At 48.1% G+C, this 24,910-nt stretch overlaps 1 protein-coding gene across 1 annotated transcript in view; it reads right to left on the reverse strand.

Annotated features, from left to right (window-relative positions):
- DNAH9 (dynein axonemal heavy chain 9) overlaps positions 1–24,910 on the reverse strand; it is a 480,799-nt gene that overhangs the window by 108,336 nt on the left and 347,553 nt on the right. The window lies entirely within an intron of this gene.

Consider the following 24,910-nt stretch of genomic DNA (forward strand, 5'->3'; position numbering starts at 1 on the left):
ACGTAAGTGCAAATTTTGGTATTTGTAAGTGTTCACACAGTTCCTGAGGATGTGGTTCTCCTCCCCTGAAAACTTGAACTTCTCTGACTTCCATGCAGTGTTCTCATCATTTGGCCACAGGTTAGGCATTACCTATATTGTTCTCCTGAAGCTGAGTCATTGCACCCTTACATTTAAGATTAATTGGATGAAACTGATGACAGGAAAGGGGAGTTTCTGCTTTGCTAGGAGCAGTCATAAGACAAAGCATCATAGGATCAAACAACTGGATGGGAACTCATAAGGTCATCTGGCTGAGCCCCTGCTCAAGGCAGGATTATCCCTGAGCAAGCCATCTCAGTCCGTATCTGTCTAGCCTGCTCTTGAAAATGTCCAGGGATGGAGATTCCAAAACTTTTCTACGTAGTCAGTTCCAATGCTTGACCACCTTCACAGTAAGAAAGATTTTTTCTAATCTCCAACTTAAATCTCCTCTGCTGCAATTTGAGGCCATTGATCTTATACCTGCCCCCTACAGCAGCAGAAGATAGTCTCAATCTTTTTAATAACCATCCTTTAGGTATTTGAACACTGTGATCAAATCCCTCTCAGGCTTCTCTTCTCCAGACTAAATAATCTTAGTTTTTTCAGCCTTTCCTAATAAATCACACTTACCAGGGCTCTAATAATTTTTGTCACTCTACACTGGACTCTGTCCACAATCTGGCCACATCTTTCTTGAAGTATGGGACCCCTTTCTTGAAGTATGGGACCCAAAACTAGACACAGCACATGAGGTGAGACCTCACCAATGCCAAATAGAGCAGAATTAATCTTTTCTTTGATTTGCAAGGGATTCTTCTGTTAATACAAGACAGTACGCTGGTATTTTTTTTATAGCAAGAGCACATTGTTGCCTCATGTTCAGCTAATGGTTCAATGTAACCCCCAGGTCCTTTTCTGAAATACTTGGCTTAGCCAATCATTCCCCAGTCCATATTTGTACATGCATTTATTTTATGCAACGTGCAGAACGTTGCACATGTTCTTGCTGAATTACATCTGATTGATTACAGACCATTTGTTCTAATCTATCTAGGTCATTCTGGGTCCTAGCCCTACCTTCCAGAGTGTCTGCAACTTCACCCAAATTGGTACCATCCATAAATTGGCTAAGCATGCACTCAATACCAGCATCCAAATTATTAATGAACATGCTAATTGATTCCAAACTCCTGAAGAAATCTCCCAGTTAGACACTGAGACATTGTTAACTATTTGTTGAGCACAATTATCCAGCTTGTATTCACTTGGAAGCATATTTCTCTAGTCTGAATTCCCTTAGCTTATTAATGAGAGTGTTTTTGGAGACAATGTTCAAAGTTTTGCTAAAAATCAAGGTATATCACATACTCTTCTCTCTCCTCCATCCACCAAACCTAATGCCATATCACAGAAATCAAGTTGATCAGGCATGGCTTGTTCTTGATGAATGCATGTTGGCTGTTCCTGATCACCTTGTTCAGCACTTAGGTGCCTTGAAATAGATTCTTTGATGACCTGATCTGTAAATCTTTCCAGGTATCGAGGTCAGATTGACTGGTCTGTAACTCCCCTGGATCCTCCTCCTTCCCTTTTTAAAAGATGGGCATTTGTCCTACATCTTCTGATCTGAGTCTCAAAAAAAAAAAAAAAAAAGGCCTCAAACATGATAGCCAGTGGTTCTGAAATTTCCTTAGCCAACTCCATTATTTTAAAATATATTCCATCCAGCCTTGCTGACCTGAAAGCATCTGGCTCCTCCAAGTAATCCCTAACCTGTTCTTCCACTATTCTTAAAGTTGCTTGCCTCCTTCCTTAACTTTCCAGCCAGCTACACTTATCTGACAGCTATCTTTATTTGTGAAGGCTGAAACAAAAAAGGCACTAAATAGATTCAGAATCCTCTGCATCATTGGTAACTAAACTGCCTCCTGCTTTCTGCAAGGAACCTTCTTTGATCTACCTCTTACTATTGAATACTTGTATAATCCCACTTTATTGCCTTTTATGTTCCTTGCTATTTGCATCTCTAAGTGTCTTGGCTTTACTGATTTTCTTCCCGCATGCCCTTGCATGGATGAGCAGCATGGGGCAGTAGTCAGAGAAGTAGATGAGTCTCGGCAACTTTACTGTCACATCTTGGGTGTAGGCTCCTGGTGTGAGGCAGTCTTCCCAAGGCAACAGGTCAGGCTGGCAGATGGATGCCTCCACTCCCCACAGAATGGAGCTACCAACCACTATCACCCAACATGACATACTGCTTTCTGTAGCTGCATTTTCAATGGGCACTTAGAAAATTTGATTTTTTTCACATGATCAGCCTCTGAAAGTGCTCTACAGCCACAAGGTAGCACATATACAAGGCTACAGAATGCTTTTAAAATAGCTGATTGTATGAGAAATTGACCCTCATCAAATCAGGTATTAGATGAAGGTATTCCAAAGCAGAGTGCCTTGGGGAACTTGCATTCCATCAAGGGTTTTTTTTTGTGCTTTATGGGGATGTCAGAGGGTGAGGGAGAAAAGGAGGGGGAGTGAAGGTGAGGGGAGAGGGAGCAGCAGGTAGCTGCCAGCTCAGCTTTGCCTGGTCAGAGCTGGAGGGGGGGAGGGGATTGGAAAAGAACCCCCTCACCTTGCACCCCTCAAAACCACCCTGGCTGCAGTACTGGGGGGAGCTGGGCTGGGCCCACAACGTGAGGGTGCTCTGTTCCATCCAGCCTTCCCCAGCTAGCTCTGGCCAGGCAAAGCCGAGACGGCAGCAGCTGCTGCCGCCGCTGGTAACACTGCCAAGAGGCCGAAGTGCGGGCGGGAGGGGATGGGGAAGGGAGCCCTCCTTGCTTCATGGGCCTTTCCCAGCTACTCCAGGATATTGAGGGGAGCTGAGCTGGACCCATGAGGTGGGGGGGGGGGGCGATTCCCTTCCCCCACCTTTCACCTGGGCCTCTTGACAGTGGTGGCAAAAGCTACACGCTCTGCTTTACCTGGCCAGAGCTGGGGAGGGCAGGGTGGAATGGAGCCACTTTGCCTCACAGATCCAGTCTGGCTCCCCACAATACCTCATCCAGTGTAGCTGGGGGGGTTTCCTGCAAGGCAGGAGGGTTTAGCATGAACTGAACTAATGTAGCTGATGTTAATGTAAAATGTGATAGTAGTAACATGTAACCATGTTAGTCTTGTCCTGTAAGCAACTTGAAAACTCCATTTTGTATCCTTCTGCTTGACATAAGTAAATGAACTTTGCATAGCCTTTGTGTATGAGTGTGTGTATAAGGATGAATGGTAAAAAAAATGACATAGACATGGGAGAAATTTTTTTTTATTGTTTATGTAAGCAACAAGGCGCCACATGCAAGTTACCAGTCAGTAAACTAATTAATAAATGGCTGCTGAATCCCTTTTAGACCTAGGGCAGAAAGAAAATAATGAGGAAAAGGAAATGCACCCATCCTGCCAGATGGGCAGCAAGAACACTCCTAGGCTGAGATAAGCTGAAGACAAAAAAAAAAAAACCCAACAACTCCAAAAACAGAAGCTGGGTATGAAAAACCCCTAAAGCACCCCAAAGGATCCTAATCACTATAAAAAACACTTTAAAAATGCCAAGTTGGGTGAGTCTCTTTCTCTACTGCTGTTTCAATGGAGCACAAATCCATCTGTTCACCCCACTCCAGCTGTTATCTTCAAATCTGCCATCTTCAAATCATCATCATCTACTCAATAAGCCTAGGTTTGCCACCCTGGGCTGATATTGAACAACTATTGCTATTAACTATATCTTGTGTATGTGTAAATAAAAGTTGTTTTGTGTATGTGTATGCTTGTGTGTAATAATGTGTATAACAACTTATGTGTGTTTGTATAAATGGTGTGTCCAAACCTCTATGTCTAACTCATGTAATCAATAAACATAGCACCTTGCCTTATCTCCCTTTATAAAGTCTCGCTCATAATTTAAGCAATTGGCCATTTGTGTAACAAGGGCTCCATTCCACCCTGCTCCACACCTCAAGCTCCAGGCAGAGAAAGCCCAGTTGGCTGTGTGTGGAGCATTCGGTTATTTATACTCACCCAGGGCAGGCACAGCCTGGTATGCATGCTCAGCAGCAGGATGGTTATGAATTCACACTTTAGGTAGAACAGGATTCTAAATTGTGCATATGTGCCAAAAATAACATTTATGCAGTTGAATAAAGTGAAAGGATTCTGCCCCAAGTATTCTGGATTTGAAAGCAACCTGCTGCTCCCTTCTCCTCCCTCCCCTTCTGACAGCCCCAGAGCTGGAGGAGTGGGGGGGGGAGGGGCTGGGGAGAGAGGTGGTTTGGCAGCCTCCTTAGAGGTTGCTGGTATTCCCCTGCCTGCTGGTTAGGGCTGGTGCAGGCAGGCTCGAGCCCACCCCCGACCCAATAAGAGAACATTTGTTGTGTCAGATGCTCTAACTTACGGTGCTTTGTGTAAAATGACATGAGTTAGAGTGAGGCTCCAAAACATTTGTAGGCACTCTTAGTCGCAGATAGCAGTGGATATACTCTTAGTGGCAGAGAACAGATGCTAAATGGAAAGAATATTTATTTAGGGCACATCCAGACTAATCTCTTCCCTGTCACTCTTCCTCTACAGTTTCCAGCATTTAGTGGCATAGAAGTCTTAATTTGGAGGTTGCCACCGTACTATCATATTTAATTCTCACTGATGGGTTTATCTTGAATCAATTTGTTTAATCTTCTTTTGGACCAGGTTAAATCTTTGACCTGTACATTATTTTGTGTCAATGAGTTAAAACAGTTAATTACACATTATGTAATTAAAATCCAAGCCTTCACCCTACCAAAGCAGCATCCAATTCACTGAGCTACACACGTTCTGGCTTGCTTGCATCCTCCTGGGCCCATATATTTCCTTCTCTTGGTTTCCCTGGGGCCAGCTTCAAAAGGTGGGGTTGAAAGGACAAATTCATAGTATCTAACCCATGGCTTGATAGCTAGCATACAGTTCTAAGGGACTGGGGGATTCAAACCCTCTCTGGTTAGGTAGGGCTTAGACCCTGCATCTCTTATGTTCTGGATGAGTGCCTTATCCATTCAGCTACCAAGCTAAACCTTTAAAGGACCTTCTGTCCATCTCAATTGGCATCACTAACACCATTTAGAAAGCAAGGTAGATTTGCACTTTATAGGCTAACCAAAGTATATTTGTCACAAGCTTTCATGGACTAAAGTTAATTTCATCAAATGCTGTTAGTCTTAGTGTGAAGTCACCAGCTAGCCTTGAGTCTTTTTTTCCAAGTACAATTCGGTTATTTATACTCACCCAGGGCAGGCACAGCCTGGTATGCATGCTCAGCAGCAGGATGGTTATGAATTCACACTTTAGGTAGAACAGGATTCTAAATTGTGCATATGTGCCAAAAATAACATTTATGCAGTTGTATAAAGTGAAAGGATTCTGCCCCAAGTATTCTGGATTTGAAAAACTCTCAAAAACTCCTGAGTGAGAAGTACAGATTTCAGAACTACAACCTTTAGCATTATCATTTTCTTCTGGACACTTCCAATGGCTTAGAAAGGTCAGCAATCACAACCATCCTTGAAATAGTGTCATCTGATTTGGGACCACAATTATATCTTCATCACAGTCATATAGTTACTGAATGGTGTTACACATGGGAAAAATTAAGGTGGTTTGGGTGCCTGACCTGTACACTGCAATTCCACATGGTGTCTGGATTTCTTTGAAATTTATCTTTATCTCCATGACAAGATTAAGGTGTAAGCACTACAGGCCTATGGCGAAAGTACTAGAGGTCCATGGAGTCATGTGATTATATTAGAATCTAAGCTTCTATACTTGCTTTCTCAAAAAAGTGAATCTATAGCTCTTACAAATGCACAGAAAAATTTGGAAGTATGACATGAGTGTAACCACTTCAAAGAGCTCTGAGTCAGAAGGGAGATGCCACAAAAGATCCAATCATCTAGGAGGTCCTGCAGACATATCCCCAACTAAAGCTTCTACATGGGGCAGAAGAAAGCAGCAGCTTCTCCCCATGCATTATCCCAAGCAGGTATATTCCACCTGCTGAAGTACCATATTTACTTAATTATAAAATGAGATATTTTTGCCCATTTAACATGGGGGGAAATGTTCTTCAACACAGAATCAAGTATGAGGGTGGTTGGGGGTGGAGATGGAAGCTGCTGTAACTTGGGCTCCAGCCCCTACCTGGGGTAGGAGTCATTGCTGCAGCTGCTGCCTCCCATCTTGTCAGCCACCCCTGCACCCTGCTATCTCCCCTGCTGCTTCTTCCCTCCCACACAGACACTGCACTCCCACCTGACCTTCTTCCTTCCCATGTACCTTTACTCTGTGTTAGCAGGCTCCCTCACACTAGAGCCTGGGGCCCTGAGCAAAGCCCCAGACCATCCCATAAGAGCAGATGCAGTGGGAAGAGGGGAAAGGGAGAAGCAGAGGCTGGGAGGAGGGGGATAAAAGAGGCTGGGGCAACACAGAGGAAAAGGTGGGTCTGAGGCTACAGGGGCACCAGATCCTCTTCTTCACTAGAGGAGAGGAAGGAACAGTGTTTCCTAGTACCATATTTACTTAACTATAAGATGACCCTGACTTTAAGACAACCCCCAAATAATTAGATTTTATACATGGGAAATTTATAATTTCTTATAATTTTCTATGGATAGAATCTAATTATTGGGGAGGGTCATCTTTAATTCATCCCCCACTGTTACAGGAGGACAGGTAGTGAGGGGACAGGTGGTGTGGGAATTTAGATAGAGGGAATTTTTGTAATGTGCTTTTTTACAGTTTTGTCCTTTTGGATACATTTTTGCTTCCCTCTGGTTGTGTCTAACCCCCACCCCCCCACCTCTGTCCCCTGCCTGCCCTCCTGCTTTTATGAGAGGGAACAAGTAGATCAAGTGCTGTCTTCTTTATACACAACAAAACTGAATTCTGGTTTCAAGTGCAAAACTCTATTCAGTTTTAACACCATGAAGCTCCAACCAGTGTTTCCATACCATACCATACCATACCATACCATACCATACCATACCATACCATACCACCCTGTTTTCAAGCATTACCAAAAGTATGTGACAGGATCTGCCTCTTGAGGATGGCCATGACATCCTTTAATGGCTACTGCAATCCTGTCCTACCCCTCTGATCTCTCAGATCACTGTTCTATGCTTTCCTGTCGTGCCTTGATGTCTAAATAAAATATACGTGAGGTTGCCCTCAGAGACCAGAGTAATCCTGGGGTGTTTATTCTGCCTTGCTTATCCCTGGGCAGCCATATTCTGGCCCCAGTCCCTGCCTGCACAAAGTGTTACACTTCCATCCTTTCTCTCTCCTCCCGGTCTTACCTTTCTTTCCTTCTTGATTCTGGGTCTGCCAGTCCTGTCTCAGTGTTGCAGGTCCCAAACCCTCTAGCTAATTCCTCATACCTAGTGGGCATCACTTGTGCTCTGCTAGCACCAAATGTGGCACTCCTGGTGTTATTTTTGCACCACAGGTTCTAGTTGCCTTAGGAGTGGTAATTGTGGCCTCCACATACCCCTCCCCCTCAAAGACACACCCATACTTTGTGGATCTTCCTCAACAAACTTCCCCAGGGCTCCCAGCCTCATCTAAGTGCCAGTTTGCTGGGCACCCATTTGCCCTCTCAGCTTTAGCCTACTTCACGCACCAGGCCCCTGGTCCTGGCAGGTCTCTCCCTACTCACTAGGTTCCTGGTCCTGTCTCAGTATCAACCCACTGCGTTTCCAACCCCTGCAAGGCTCTTTCTGGGCTCCAACCCTTTGTGCTCATTCACTGTGCCCCTGGCCCTGTCTCGGCTTCTGCCCACACAGTCCACCAGATCCCAAACCCTTTCTCTTTTGGCTTCAGCCCCTAAACCATTTGGCTTTAGCCCACTAGGGTGGAAGACCTCCCAGGCACCCTGTCTGTGGCTTCCCAACCACTTGAAACCTCATCAGAATATGAACAACTCGAACCCCCAAACACTTCTCTCTCAGAGGTATTCAGCAGCTCCTTCCTACTTCAGGGTCAGGGCCAGTCTGAGCCTTGGCTAGGCTTACATACCCTTATTTCTCCCTCTTCAGGTCAACTAGCCTCCTGCTAGAGTGGAGTCTACAGTATAGCGTTAGGTTAGAAATTCCCCTCAGTAAGAAGTCTTCCTACTTGTCTGGAAATCTATCAAAGGGCACAGGTTTCAGGATCCATAACAGATGCATTGAAGTATGCAAAAAAATTGCAGTCTCACAGTGCTAGCAGGCCAAGTAGATTTCTGATCTTCCCAGCAGTTAACAATGAGAATAATTTATTTTAAAGTTGGACCACTGTCATCCCAGGCTGCCAATAAAGGCAGTTCCATTAGATACCCTCCCCCCCAAATCCTTCATTTAGGAAGGTATGTCACAGAGCATTTAGGTGCCCTGCTCCTATAAAGAGTGGAAACTGCTAAGAAATGAACCCTAGCAGTGGGTGAGGAGCCCCCAGCTGCTGGTTACCAGGGCAACCAAAATGAGCTAGTGGTCCACATCTGCCAGTGGTCAGCTGACCGGAAGGGGCAGGGCCTGGTTCACATATAAACCCCAGGGCTGAGGCTAGGGTGGTAGTTCCCTGCCAGCTGCTAAGGGGGAAGGAGCTCTTCCAAAGCAAGCAAGAGGCCTGACTGCAGAAGCAGCTTCTGACACTGTTGAGGGACAGAGTACTCCCTGGTATGGTTTGAATGATGTTATAGCCGGGCGGCTTAAATTTATGTTATAGCCCAGGGGCTTGTGTTTTGTTTGCTGTTCATGACCGATGGTTTGGGTGAGGCTATTAGGGGATGGAGGAAGCCTCATAGGGGACCCATGGCGGTGTAGGGACCCTGGCACCAGAGAGGGTGCAGTATTGGGGCTGCGAAGAGCCCGAGCACCAGCGAAGGTGCAGAGCGAGGCAGGGCTGCGAAGAGCCCGAGCGCCAGCGAAGGTGCAGAGCGAGGCAGGGCTGCGAAGAGCCCGAGCGCCAGCGAAGGCGCAGAGCGAGGCAGGGCTGCGAAGAGCCCGAGGAGGTCCAGGGAACCAAATTGTAACAAGGTCCAGAGGGAACAACGTCAGTTCCATCTGCGAGGCTTGGGGCATGGTAAAGGGGTGGTTGGAGCCACGCATAGCCCATAAGGCTAGGGTGCCCTGAAACATACATTGCAGAACAGAACCCACCAGGGGTCTGGGAGTCCATGAGGGGTCAGAGTGTACAGCAACCTGTGTCCAAGAGGGTGTAAAGGCAGCCTCCCATATGTATATTTTCCATGAAAGATGTGGCAGGCGAGAATCAAGGGTGCCCTTTGGGCCAACTTGGCGTGGTAAGGGGGCTTTGGGGAGATTATAGCCCTCCTGAGGACCCCATCCCATGACAAGGTAAAATGCCTATCTAAATGTTTTTATGTATATCAGATCCTAGACCATTTCTCTGAGCCTATAATCCCAGTGAGAACAGTTAAAAGTCCTTCATTAAATTCCTGATGAACAAAGATCAATGCATGTGAGTCATAGTCAACTCTATCAAAGATGCTTTAAAAATTCTTCTGCATCTAAAGAAGTGGGTGAATCAATGGAATTTAATTAAGAATGTGATAGTCTGTCATATTAATATTTTGAATATACAAGGAAGCCTGTGAACTGGGAGTTTTTCATATCTATCCAGCCTGATCAAAAGAATTTCCTGATGTACAAAGAACACAATGTGAATTTTACATAGGCAGAAGATTGTATCACAATGAATCTTTGACAAGAATAGAACATTTAAGAAACTAAAGAAGTACATATAATAAAATAAAGAGGTTGCTTTCTGTTCCTTTGTCAAGAAAATAACTTTTTTCTAAATATAAAATATGATTCAGTATTTTATCTCATAAATCACATATAGTATTTTATAATCTGTATTTTACAAAATTATAAATACAGAGTTAATATACTATGTTTGTCTACTACTGTTCTCCTCAAAAGCTGAATTTAGTGTTCAGAACTCATTATTCAACAGTACATTCAAGAAGGGAGACTGAGGTGTCTTTAACCAATGTCCTCTCAGTTGCTTTTTCATAGCTGCATAATAAAAATCCTTCCTCTTCCAAAAGGGATTTCATAGACATTTGGGCTGGAAGGGACCTCGGAGGATCATCAAGTACAGCCCCCTGCCCCAGGGGCAGGAAGTCAGCAGGGATCATAGGATCCCAGCAAGATAAGCATCCAAATGTGTCTTGAAGGCATTCAAAATGGGTGCTTGAACCGCCTCTGGTGGCAGTCTATTCGAAAACTTGGGGGCTTGGACATTGAAGAAGTTCTTTCTTATGTCCAGCCTGAATTGGTCGCGGTGGAGTTTGTGACCATTCAAACTTGTCATCCCTTGGGGTGCTCTGGTGAACAGATGTTCCCCCAGATCCTGATGAGCACCCCTGATAAACTTATAGGTGGCCACCAGATCACCCCTGAGCCAGCACTTTTCCAGGCTGAAGAGCCACATGGCTCTCAGCCTCTCATCATAAGGTCTGTTTTCTTGAGCTCTGATCATGCGCATGGCTCTCCTCTGATGATGGAAGTGATTGGGATAAAGGGGTAATCCAAGTTAGTCAGATGTATTCTTGACTTATGCAACCAAGGTGAATGTGAGCAGCAGTGGAAACAGGACAAAAAGAATTTTTCTACCTTGGCTACAGTAAGATCTATTTGTACAACCCTGTACCAGAGTGGTTGTGACCAGAGATCTATAACAACCTGGTTTGGATCCAGTAAGACATAACAGTAGGACAAATTATTCAAATTTCCTTTAATCACAAGATAGGCACTTGAAAGTGTAGTAGGCCACATTAACAGTGAATCATGGATTTCCTATGGTTTGACTACTGTGGAAAAAAACTAATTCTTCTATTATTCAGTCTAAAGTTAACCTCCTTATAAGCCTGATTTTACCTCATGCCCCTTTAGTGCCTCACAACAAATTGATTCACTAAAATTTCTCATGAATGTTTAGTATTTGTTTTGTGCATGACATACTGAGCAGAATTCTGTTTCATTCCTAAGACAGGCACTTATGCATGTTTTAGGCTCGAAGTCACACATTGGCAGCCTTGGAAACAATTAGCTCCTGAACCAGAAGTACCGAGGACCATATATGCTATATTGACATTCAACTCCTTCAGAGACAAACAGAAATACAGCAACTCCCGCCCCCAACATTGTAATCTATCAAAAATCGGAGCTAGGAACTATATGATTTTGGTGGGTATATCCAATAGGGCTGTGCAAAGCTTCAGGTACTGATTCAATTTGGAGGAGATTTGGCCCAATTCAGTGGCTGAATCTCCGAATCCGAATTGAATCAGGCAATGGATTAAAAGGTTCAGAAAAGATTTGGAGAGCTTTGGCAATTTTGGCAGTCCCCACTTGCTACAACAGGGAGCTGGACCTGGGCTCTGTACTGGTAAGTAGGGGGTGGGGCAGGCTGAAGGAGGGGGAAGAGGACAGAGCTCCCCATGCAGAGTGGGGCTGTGGAGATCATCTCTTTCCCCCCCCACCACCCCTTCAGGAGCTAGTAAGGGTTTTTGGGTTTTTTTGGTTGTTTATTTAAAAGGCTGGGAGAGTGGGCGAGGGGCAGGGGGCTCCTGACCGAGCCCCCCCTGCACCGTGGAACAATGTGGAGCAGTGGGGATCACCCCCCCACACCTGGCAGCAGTCAGTGAGTGCAAGTATTTTTTTTTTTCAGATCCAGGAGCTGGGGCTGGGCAATGGGGCCTGTGCAATTTCAGAGATTCAGTTGATTTGGCAGAAGCCGAATCACCAAATCAATTTGGGACTGTAATTCAAATCTCACAATCGAATAACTGTCCCCTGAATTGGCCGAATCCAAATCTGAAGTGAATACAAGCCACTACACACAGGCCTAATGTCCAGCTCATCTTTTGCCCAGCAGCCATGTGATCAGACCACTTACAAGCACAGAGGAGACCACAGTCTTAGGCTCACCTTTCCCTAAAAATATCCAAATCAAAGGGCAGGAACCTAATCACCAGGCAACATACCAGGCAGAACTGAAGGAACCTTTCTATGAAGACTAGGTCACTGGGCAGCCATGAGTGAACATGTTGTGAGAACAGAAAAAAAACAACGTAAAGCAACCCTGACTATGTAGCTCAAGGTGTGCGTGGTCCAGGATGAAGTAAGCTCTTGGTTGTGCATCTGCAACAACAGATTCCATCTGCTTGAAACTTCTGCACTATTTGGAAGTCTTGTCATAACAGTACTCATTACATGCAGAAAAGGCAATTCAAAGACATAACCCAGAATCCCAAGCAGAAAAGAGTATATGTGCCTATGCCTACAGAGAGGAAAAGAAAGCCTGTTGGATTTACAGTAAACTTTAAGGGCTCTGACCTAGTTAAGGAGGGAAAAAAATCTTTTTCTTTTATATACAGTGCATCCACCTGGTCTCATATAGGCGCTCTCCAGCAGCCTTTGATTGCACACCCGGCTCCAGCCGAGGGGTATGTCCCCAGAACCTGAGTGTTGGGTTGCGTTCCACCCCAAAAGAGACCCCAACACTCGCCTGCCATGATTTGGTGGTCTTTTCTTCAGTGGTGGGGCTCTTCCTCGCAGATTCTTGTGGACTGGGTGCTGCTCTCTGTGGGTGTTCTTGGGGCTCCACCTCCCCTACATACCAACCATGCACCAGCCTTCAGGACTGCCAGATGATGGGTCGCTGGCCTGTCTCCTTTTGGTGTCCTTTTTTGTCCCCTTCTCACCTTGCCTGTCCCTGGATGATTTGTCCACCCTGGATGACCATGAGGTGTGGGAACATCCTTGTCCCTGTGTCCGTGCTCCCTCTGAGGCTCCTGCAATGCCACCTCAGACTCCCTTCTTGACCCAGGGTCCCTTGGAGGGTCCTTCTCTGGGTCGGACTCTGTGTGCCCTCCAAAAATAAAGTAAAACAAAAAAAAGAAAAAGGATAATCAGGGTATGGGTCTCTGCCCACCCCACTCACAGGTCTGGCATCTATGGTCCTCAACATCCCCTGATGCTGTCCTTCCTTGGCCTGGCTGCCTTGCTGAGCCAGGTGTGGGAACTTCTTAATGTGGTCAGGACCCCTCTGGCAGGTCTCTGTCCGGCCCCCTCCAGAGCTGCTGGCCTTGCTGAGTTGCAGCCCGGGGAGTAGCTTCACCTTCTGGCTTCATTGCTGTTCTCCCTGTCATTTCTCTGCCGCCAGCTTTTAAATCACTGGGTGGCGGTTTTTTCTGATGTCATCTGCTGGTTCACGCAGGAGGGTGAGCGGGAGGGCTCAAGGCCCTGCCTGCGCACCTCCTTGGGTAGGCATTCCCATCTGTAGCCAGCCCACAAGTGCCATGATACAGATGGGCATGCACTGCACCCAAGGGTCCCCAAGGAGACTGTGCCCCCCCCGGCACCTCAGAGACCTCCACCCAGACAGAACCCCTCAGTACATGAAGACACAGCCCCTGGCTCTCGGCTGTGGGAGCTGCCTGTCACTTTTTCAGGCTCTGGGGCCTGGGACCAGGGCCACCTCCCCTTGCGAGGTCTGCTGTCTTTTGGGGTCTCTGGTGCACCAGCTGGAGGATCTCCAGGTTGCAGTCCAGAGACTGCATGCCATCAGGGACTGTGAGCAGGAGATCGACTCGTACTGCCAGGCCCTTCTCCCCCGAGAGGCAGAGGACAAACCACAGTCTCTCTCCAGAACAAGGGAGGACTTGGGGACCTCCCATTCTGTCCAGCCAAAGGGCTGGACCAAGGTGGTCAAGGGCCCCCAAGGCCCACCGCACCAAGGCCCCTGCCCCACTGGAGCTATGCAACAGGTATGAATCTCTTGCAGCCCCAGCAGAGCCTGCTAAGTTGCCAGCTCCCACAGGCAACACAGGCTCAACTGTAGCTACCGCCCCCACTCTCCCCAAGACAAAATGCAAAGTGTTTGTTGTGGGAGACTCCATCCTGAGGGAGACGGAGGGGGCAATCTGCTGCTGCTTCCTGGGAGCCCAAATCCAAGACACTGCAGAGAAGATTCCCTAAGCTCCTCCAGCCCACTGACCACTACGCTATGTTTCTTATCCATGTGGGCACCAATGACATGGCTCAGAACCCTCCCAGCTGGGTCATGAAGCGCTACAGGGATTTGGGAGTGGGGCTTAAGGGGTTGGGGGCACAGGTGGTGTTTTCCTCGATCCTTCCAGTTTTGAGCTACAGGCTGAGGAGGGAGAGGAGGATCTAGGTAGTGAACCAAAGACTGCGGTGCTGGTGTCATCGGGAAGGCTTTGGCTTCCATAAACACAGTCCGCTCTTTGGTGAGAGAGGCAGTGAGCTGATGGGAAGGGATGGCCTCCACCTCTCTCCGCTGGGGAAGAGGCTCTTCTCAGCCAAACTAGCTGACTTGCTCCACTGGGCTTTAAACTAAGCCCACCAGTGGGCTGCGGGAGACTATCACGACTGCTGGCCCACTGAGCAATCCTGGTAAATCCAGCAGGTGAAGGCAGTTGATGGAAGTCAATCGTTATGGTGCCCTGTGACCAGTGGGGTCCCTTAAGGCTTTGTCCTTGGGCCTATATTGTTCAACATCTTCATTAATGATGTGGACATTGGAGTCAGAAGCGGACTGGCCAAGTTCGCCAATGATACCAAACTTTGGGGTAAAGCGTCCACACCTGAGGACAGGAGGGCAATCCAGGCTCACCGTGACAGGCTCAGGAAATGGCCAGATGAGAACCTGATGATGCTTAACACTGAAAAATGCAAGGTTCTCCACCTTGGGAGGAAAAACCTGCAGCATTCTTATAAACTTGGCAGTGCTACGCTGGTTAGCACTATGGATGAAAGGGACTTGGGGGTCAGGATTGACCAGATGAACATAAGCCTTCAATGTGATGCTGCAGCTAGTAAAGTGAGCAAAAAGCTGGCTTGCATCCATAGATGCTTCTCAAGCAAATCCCAGGATGTCATTTTCTTGTACTTGGCCTTGGTGAGGCCACAGCTGGAGTACTGCATCCAGTTTTGGACTCCACAATTCAAAAAGGATGTGGAGAAGCTTGAGAAAGTCCAGAGAAGAGCCATGCGCATGATCAGAGTTCAGGAAAACAGACCTTATGACGAGAGGCTGAGAGCTACAGGACTCTTCAGCCTAGAAAATCGCAGTCTCGGGGGATCGGATGGCCACCTATAAGTTTATCGGGGTGCTCATCAGTATCTGGGGGAATGTCTGTTCACCAGAGCACCCCAGGGGATGATGAGGTCAAATGGTTACAAACTCCTGCAAGACTGTTTCAGGCTGGACATAAGGAAGAACTTCTTTACTGTCCAAGCCATCAAGGTCTGTAGTGGCATGCCACCGGAGGTGGTACAAGCACCTACTTTGAAGGCCTTCAAAAGAAACCTGGATTTCTTTCTTGCTGGGATCCTATGACCCCAGATGACTTCCTGCCCCTGGGGCAGGGGGCTGGACTCAAATCTTCTGAGTTCCCTTCCATCCCTAATGTCTATGAAATCTATTCCTGACTCCTGGCCTTTGACAAACGGGATGATAGGTTTGGAAGGAAATCTCATTGAAACTTCCTCCATTGAAATACACCCTGGGCAATATGGGTATGAAGTGGCTTCCTGAAGAGGCTGAAAAAACATTGGGAGAGGATCCTGTAAAGAATCCTCCAAACAAGGTAGGTATGAATATATTAAATATACTTTTTCAATGAGAAATTTAAGTATTCCATTACTTAAGGCTATGGCCCCCTCCTTCCATAAATGTTGCCTTTTCATGGTCTTCAACACAAGTGGACAAATGAAGTGGTTTGTTCCATGGTTTAAGTAGGTGACTGAAGCTGCATCTACACAAGACAGTTAACTGCACAGTACCTTGGCACAAAGTGTGATATAATGATGTAATAAGCTACTGTGCAGTCAGTATCACCAAAAAGCTGTTTGGGGATGCTACTGTGCAATAACTGTACAGCCAGTGTCCTATGTAGACACAACCTGAGTGTTCCAAGTGAAGCAGGTGACCCAGTTCTGCTCATAGGTCACAGTCCTTGGTTGAATTTATAAGAAACTGTGAAGATATGGAATGTTTGTAAAATGCTTCAAGATTGTTGAATGAAAAGTGCTATGGAACTGCAAGGCATTATCAGAATGTATAAATTATTATTAGGGTAACAATAATAAATAGTTGATTCTAATAGGGCTGTTTGTATGCCCAGAGTCTCCAGCATTTAATGACATTTTCTTTGAAGTTAATATGCCTCAAATGGGAAGAATACCATAGCCTGAAATATTAATGCTGAATTTCTTTGGCACAGCTATGCTATCTTGAAATGTCTGGAAGGTGCAGTACTTTGCACAGCAACATTTTCAATATCCCCATGAAAAATAAACAGAATATTAAATTCTATTTAGAAGCTGAAATATATATCTGAAATATACTTTACTCAAGATTTGTTGAAAAAACTATTTATTACAGCATTGAATCATCCTGATGAAAGGAAAAAAAAAGAGTTTAGCCTGTTTATAAACCATATAGAAGCCATGACTACTTAACCTAATTATAGAAAGTCTGTACTTTCTATATTTATTCCTTCCACCCACCAGTGAACACTATTACATAGTCAAGATAAGGTGCTGCATACTCCCAGCGCAGCTGCAGTATCTTGTGGATTAGGTGCTAAAATGTGGCAGGGGCACCATGGAAGCCAAAAGGGAGGACTCAAAGTGCTGTGAATGCTTTTAATTCTCAGGACTTCAGAACACAAGGAATCTGCCAGTCAAATCCCATAATTATATATATTTGGCTTTCTCCAGCTGCTGTAATAACTCATCGACCAGGGGCAGCAGGTAGGCAGCAAACTGACATTAAGTTCAGCTGAAAGAATTCAATATAAAAATTGATCCTCTTTTTTGGTTTGGGGACCAACACAATGGGGCTACACCATTCATTTAATGACTGCTAAATCAGTTCCATATCTAGCATGTTCTGCACTTCCTCCTTTAATGTTTCCCATAGTTGCTCAAGTCTTTGGAAGAATCCCTTTTGGATAGGACATCCTGGTTCTGGATGATCTTATGCTTAAATCAGGGTGGTCCTTCATTGTCAGGTTGTGAACACATCTGGAAATTCCTTCAACATGGCCTTTACCTCCTATAGAGCTGTGGCCAAGTTTTCCCCCAGAGCACCCTCACTGGTTGGGAGTTGAATTATTTTTTCTACATTTCTGGTATTTGCTGAAAAAAGAGTTGAAATGTTCAGTGTTCCTTTGACTTGCCAGAGTATCAGAAGATTCGTGATAAATTTAGGACCCATACCATCTCTCCCCATGGCCCCCTCCCCCTTGCCCAAGATACATATCCTCCACTTGCCTTATGATCATATTGCGACCCTGCCATTTAGAGAGGAATTTACTCGCTGATGAAGGGATCAACAACAGGATCCAAATCCCAGACTGACAGCCCCAGAGTCATGAGTTCTTATTATAGTATTATTCTGGCGCCGTTCTCTCAGGTGAAGACCCCCACTAGGTCCAGCCATTTTCATAGTCTGAGAACTGACTGGATGACATTTTGAGACTTCATGTCCTGTGTCTACCAGGTCTCTGAAAGAGGTTCAATATATGTTGGGGTTGCCTTCTATATGAAAATTCAGAAGGAGAGAGCTGCATGGAGGACTGAGGAACCTCCTGGATAGCAAACACTAAGTACAGCAGGCAAACACCCTATTTTCAGCATTTTCTGATCACAAATTTCCAGACTGTTTCCTCTTAAAGGAACAGAATGCCCTGATACAAAGCCCAACTCAGAAAGATCACAACAGGTCAGAAGGTGGTAGGCATTGTGGATTGTTATTTGAAATCTCTGGATTTATTTTGTAAGCCATGTCTACACACCTAACAGTGCTAACAGTATGTGGGCCACAGCACTCTGGTTAAGAATCACTGCCTTAAATTCCTAAACCATAGCAATGGTCAGAGGAGAGCCATCGCCAGCAATAAATTTAAAGCTCTAAATTCTGCAAATTCCTTTGCACTGGGGATGAATAAGCATGCATGCATAGATAAGCACAATTAGTATGCCATGCGCTTGCTGTATATGTGTATCTGAGTATAAATCCAGGAAAAGCAAGGTGGTTTAACTCCAAAAGCTGAATGGTTAGGGCTCTTTTAGGACCTGGGGCTAGCTCCCTCCCATAGCTGCAGTTATCTCATAAGCTATACACCATCTGGCTTACTCTCTTAAATTGCAAATGGTTCTCTCATTTATGCCAGGATAAACCATTTTATCCTGAAACAAAGCAAAACTATACAGATGTCCATATCCACTGTCCTAGGATAAATCTTAAAGAAGTTTCCTAGATAAGAGGTGGTAATGGCTTATCCCAGGATATTGTAAAGTACATCTCTACAGTAATCCTATCTGCCATTGAAACAATGGCAACAAAGTGGCACTGCATTCAGCTGCTTACTAAACCCTGATTACACACACCAAACCCATGATATTTGTATGCTGGGATAAACACAGGCACAATTTATCCAGGACCAAATTTAACATCTATTCTTAGCCTTATTCCTGGCCCCACATAGCACCTGCTCATGGCTTCCCAAATGGGCCAGCTTCAAAAGGAGGGCTGAAGAGGGAGCGTAGAAAATGCCTTTGATGTGGTGCTTAGCCTGCTGTTTTAAGACGTCAGAAAGATACAGGTTCAAATTTCCTGAAGGCAAAGCAGGTTTCTAGAAACTGGACCCCATGTATCTGTTTCTCTGTGTCTATTACTGCAGGTATAATAGAACTGTTACCTGAGTTAAGTACCAAAAATGCCACTTACGGCCAGATCCAGATGTGCAGGTACATGCGGTTTGTGGCACCACAAACCTCTTTGTGGCACCTCAACCTGCACATGTTGCATGTTAAACTGTGCCTGGCGCAGGTAATTAGTAGCACTGGGCAATTTTTTCTACTGGGATTTTCTGGTAGCAAAAAAGACCCTGGAAAAAGGTGTGGCACAAAGCATGTTAAAGTGCTATGTGCTGGGACAAATGTGGACATGGGGAATCAAGCAGCTCAGGGCTGCACGTTCCCCCATCTCTGCATTCTGCAGAGCCACCATGCTCTGCAGAGCCTCACGCTGAGGCACCTTGCACCCCAGCCAGCCACTCCCCAGTTAGCTGGGCCACAGTGTGCCTCAAGATGTGGGAGCAGGCAGCCCTGGGCTGGCTGCTTCCTTGTCTTCACGTGCCTCAGTGCAAGGCCTCCACTGTGGAGACCCTGGGCTGAGGCACACCAAGCTGCCATCTCAAGGCCCACTATGCCCCAGCCAGCTACAGTGTGGCTGTGAGATGAGGGAACAGCCAGCACCCTGGGCAGCCTGGTCCCCCATCTCCATGTGCTGCTCCATGTATTGGCTAGCACCACACCGAGGCACCCTGTACCCCAGCCAGCCACCGATGCAGCATATGAAGCAGCAGGACAATGTATCCAACTGTAAACCACACAAGTAGAGGAACTACTATTTGTGCTGCTGCAAACGCACACCACAGCTCCTGTGGATGCAGCTTATGTGATTTAAAAGCTAACATTTGGACACACACAGCAAACCAGAATTCTCCCCAAAGGGTGTGTCTACACATGCCATTAGGGGGCAGCAATAAATGGTGGAGCCTTTGGTTAGAAGGTTCCAAGTTGCCACTAGACATATTTATTGCACCACTGTTTATTGTGCCCAGGAAGTTCCCAAGTGCATGTCTGCACATGTGCCTGGACTGCTGCAGCCCTGGCTGGCATGGGAAGGTCAGCCTGGCAGTCTGGAGCTGCTCTGACTGGACTCAGTGTGCTGCAAAGGGGCTGGCTGGGGCATGAGGTTGCTTTGGTACAGGGCAGCCGGCAGGCAGTCCTGGCACTGAAGCATCTTTGTGCCCCAGCCAGCCAGCCAGTGTCTACATCTGCACTGCTGTACCTGAAAAAGCTCTGCAGCAGGGTAGTACTTATATTTACATGTACTACTCTGCTGCACAGTTTATTAGTTTACTGAGCCCTAATAGGGGCACACATGTAGATGCTGAGACATTTACTGTGCAGTTAGTTAATCGCCTGAACAATAAACGTTTTGTGTAGAGGCACTCAAAGTGTGTAAATTTAAGCTTATGAGCCATTCACTTCTGTGGATTAGTCGCAAGATTTTGATACTATGAATGTTTCGATGACCTTTAGTTAAAGTGCCGCTGCCACCATTTTAAAGACGAGACACTGCAGCACACTGGAGCATCCTAATTAGAATGTTCCAGGAGACTTGAGTAATCAACTCTCTAATCAGAACATGTTGGAGCATGTGTAGGCACCCTACATGTGTGGCAGAAAGCCACCTTGGTTTCTCCCCAAAATCTCTGTGCTGTGACCATTTGATTAGGATGGGCCCAGCAGAGGAGGCACACTCTTACCCTATCTCTTTAGGTAACATGAACTGGCTACATTCCTGAGGGAGGGGGGAAACCTGCTCCCTCTGCCTACATGACTGGTATCGGCTACCTGGGTAAGGGGCATCTACCTGGTGGGCTGGAGTGTGCCCGGCAACTAGTGATGTATTTCAAATTGGTTGGCGGACAGCCAACCGAAGCTGGCCTCCACTGGACCAGCGGAATGAGGTCACAGGGGCTGTATAAGTTAAGACTGCGCAGGAGGAGGGGACTCAGAGGAGCTTTACCATCTGAAACTGGCTCTCTCCCCCAAAACTCATGAACTAGGAATGGCCTGCCTCCAAAGGGAAACTTCACCTGCCTTTGGAAGATGCTTGTGAGTAAGCTACTCAAGATCTGATTAGATATCTAGTTTGCAGTAACTCAGATGCGTGATCAAAAGGCTACCTCAGCCAGACTTTGCTCTTTAGGATTTCTATGATATTGTGCAATCTTGTACCCTACTTTCACCTTACCTCTGTAATCAATAAAGTTCTCCTTTGTTACCAGTGTGGGAGACTTATTGAGGGGTGGGTCTAAATTATGCCTAAGAGACCCCTTAGGTCTGCAGACTAAGGAAGACTTTACTTTTTGCCCCCTGTCACGGAGTCACAGAGGTGCCCTGTGAGTGTGAGGGGATTGGCAGTGCTGTCAATCACCCAGGCAGCTCAGGTGCCTGGTTGCCAGGGCAACCAGGTGGTCACATGGCCGGAAGAGGGCAGGGCCAGGCCTTTATAACCAGCTTAGGCTGGAGCTGGAAACACAGTTCCCCTCTGGCTGCCGCAGGAGCAGGAGCAGGAGCAGGAGCTCTGCGGCTCGAGCTGAGTGGCCTGGGTTAGTGGTTGCTACCTTACCACGCTAACCGGCTGCAATGATGCAGGGAACAAGATCGCCCTGATGGAAGGTAGGATTGAGAGCCCTGGCGGGGCTTGGAGTTATTGTTAGGCGTGTGGAGCCTCTGTTTATGTTGTAGCCAGAGGGCTGGAGTTTAAGTTACAGTTTACACCGGAGGACCGGGTGAGGCTGTAGGGGAGCGAGGAGGCCTCAAGGGGAGCTCCCCAACAGCTTGGGGGTTCCCAGTGCCCAGTTGGGGCACAGTGCCGGGGCACTATTGTCGGTGCTGCAGGGCACCATATTGCGCCAGGGAGGTGCGGTGTGCGGGGTTACAGACCCCGGCCCATAAGGGCGGTGTTTAGCCCCGGAGCGGGGCCGAGACAGGGCGCGAAGCGCACGGGGTCAGCCCTAGAGAGGGCAAGGCCCAAGGCGGGGCCGAGACAGGGCGCGAGGCGCGGGGTCAGCCCTAGAGAGGGCAAGGCCCAGGGCAGGGCAGAGACAGTGCGCGAGGCGCGTGGCGACAACCCAGAGTGGGCAACGCCCCAGAGGGGGCAAGGCCCAGAGGGGCGAAGTAGCCTGGGATAGTGAGCCACCCAAGGGCGCCGAGGCTAGGGCGGCGAGAGAGTGCCGGCCCAAGGGCGCTGAGACTAGGGCGGCGGGAGCGTGCCGGCCCTAGGGCGCTGAGACTAGGGTGGCGAAAGCGCTCCGGACCCAAGGCGGAGCCGGCGATTAGCCAGGCGCCGGCTAGAACCCGGCCCAGGGGCGCCGGTATCAAGCGGCGCTAGCGAGTCGGACCCAGGAGGCGCCAGCGAGTAGCTGGGCGCCAGCGTGACAGGCCCAGGGCGCGGGGAACGGGCTAGAGATTGGGGCCCGACCCAAGGAGGCGCCAGGTGGGCGAGGAGCCCCGGGGCCCGAGAGAGAGAACAAGGGCACCCGAGGGGCGAGGGACCGTCTAAACGTCCCCAGAACAGCTGCGAGGCTTGGGGCGTGCTGAAGGGGAGGTTTGGAGGCACGCATAGCCCTTAAGGCAGGACACACATAGGTACCCCCGTCTGGTACGAATATCTACACGAATGCTCGAAGTATGGGGAAGAAGCAGGAGGAACTCGCCCTCCTCCTAGCTGTCACCAGCCCTGACATAGTAGGGATCACAGAAACGTGGTGGGACTCATCGCATGACTGGGCGGTGAGTGTCAAGGGCTATAGGCTATACAGGAGGGACAGGATAGGAAGGAAAGGTGGAGGAGTAGCACTCTACATCAAGGAGGAATATACTTCCTCGTTAATTAGCATGGGGGTAGAAGGGGGGCACTCTGAGGTGCTCTGGGTTAGAGTAAAAGGCAGTCCAGGGGAGAGAGACTTAACGGTGGGAGTCTACTACAGACCTCCCAACCAGGGAGAAGAGCTCGACCTGGAATTCTTAGGTCAGCTTACAGAGGCAGTGAGGGCTAAGGATGTGGTCATCATGGGGGACCTAAACTTCCCAGACATCTGCTGGGAGGAGCAGTCAGCCAAGTCTGATCGCTCACGTCGGTTCTTAGCCAGACTGCAGGACCTCCATCTAACCCAGGAGGTGCACAGTCCCACCAGGGGAGACGCCTTGTTGGACCTAGTGCTGGCCACGGGTGAGGACCTGGTGAGGGGGCTGCGGGTGATGGGCCACCTGGGAGACAGTGATCATCGCTTGCTGGAATTCACCATCCAGCGTAAGGTGGCAAAGGGCTGCAGCAAGGCAACAGCCCTAGACTTTAGGAGGGCTGACTTCAACAAGCTAAGGAGGATAGTTGGGGAAGCGCTGAGGACCCAGAGGGGAAGGGAATCAGATGTCGAAGGTGAGTGGTTGCTCCTTAAGGAGACGATCCTCCATGCCCAAAGGGAGGTAATCCCAACAAGGGTCAAAGGGAGCAGGAGGGCACATAAACCCCCATGGCTCACTAAGAGCATCCGGGAATGTCTCCTTGCTAAAAGGGAGGCATATACCCAATGGAGAGATGGGGTCATCGCCAAGAAGGACTATGTTATAGTCGCCCGAGGATGTAGGGGGGCAGTCAGGAGGGCCAAGGCAGAGTTGGAGATAGGACTAGCTTCCCGGATTAAGGACAATAAGAAGTCCTTCTTCAAATACATAGGGGGTAAAAAGAGGGTCCCGGGTAATGTGGGGCCCCTGCAGGACACGATGGGCAACTTAGTCATCACGCCAGATGACAAAGCTAACATATTTAACGATTTCTTTGCCTCTGTCTTCCTAAGTAGGGACCAGTTCAGCCACCTCCCTGCTGGGCCCCCCTCGGGCCCCGAGAGAGACACGCCTGGGCCAAGGGTTAGCGAGGAGTTAGTTAGGGTACTTCTGGAGAAGCTGGACGTGTTCAAGTCCGCTGGTCCGGACGATCTTCACCCTAGGGTTCTACAGGAACTGGCTGAGGTCATTGCGGGACCCCTGGCACGGCTCTATGAGCACTCGTGGTGCTCTGGCGAGGTGCCGGAGGACTGGAAGAGGGCCAATGTGGTCCCTATCTTCAAAAAGGGAAAAAAAGAGGACCCGGGAAATTACAGGCCAGTTAGTCTGACCTCAATCCCGGGGAAGCTCTTTGAAAAAATTATCCTGGCACACGTCCAGGAGGGCCTTGCGGGGGAATGCATGCTCAGGGGCAACCAACATGGGTTTATCAGTGGCAGGTCTTGTCAGACCAACCTGGTGGCCTTTTACGATCAGGTCACCAAATCATTAGACGCAGGGGTTGCTGTGGATGTAGTCTTTTTGGACTTCCGGAAGGCTTTCGACACTGTCTCTCACCCTGTCCTCATCAAAAAGCTGAGAGACTGTGGTGTCGATGCCCACACGGTCAAATGGGTCGCCAGCTGGTTGGAGGGCCGCACCCAGAGGGTGGTAGTGGATGGGTTCTTCTCGACCTGGAAGGATGTGGGCAGTGGGGTTCCGCAGGGCTCGGTCCTCGGGCCTGCACTGTTCAACATCTTCATCAGTGACTTGGATGAGGGGGTAGAAAGCACCCTGTTCAAGTTTGCTGATGACACTAAGATGTGGGGGGATGTGGGTGCACTAGAAGGGTGCAATAGGCTACAAGCTGACCTTGACAGGTTGCAACGGTGGGCGGATGAGAATAGGATGGGGTTTAACACTGACAAGTGCAAGGTGTTGCACATGGGGAGGAAGAACCGGCACCACACTTACAGGTTGGGGAACTCTCCTCTTGCCAGCACGGAGACGGAAAAGGATCTTGGAGTCGTCATTGACTCCACGATGAACATGGGCCGGCAGTGTGGGGAGGCAGTCAAGAAGGCCAATCGTACCCTATCATGCATCCACAGATGCATCTCGAGCAGGTCCAGGGAGGTGATCCTCCCCCTCTATGCGGCACTGGTCAGGCCGCAGCTGGAGTACTGTGTCCAGTTCTGGGCGCCACACTTCAAGAGGGACGTGGACAATATGGAAAGAGTTCAGAGGAGGGCCACTCGTATGATCAGGGGTCAGCAGGGCAGGCCTTATGAGGATAGGCTACGGGACCTGAACCTGTTTAGCCTCCACAAGAGAAGGTTAAGGGGGGACCTTGTGGCCTGCTACAA

Source organism: Crocodylus siamensis, chromosome 8, assembly GCF_052110815.1.
Source record: "Crocodylus siamensis isolate JL-2025a chromosome 8, ASM5211081v1, whole genome shotgun sequence".
Taxonomy (NCBI): Eukaryota; Metazoa; Chordata; order Crocodylia; family Crocodylidae; genus Crocodylus; species Crocodylus siamensis.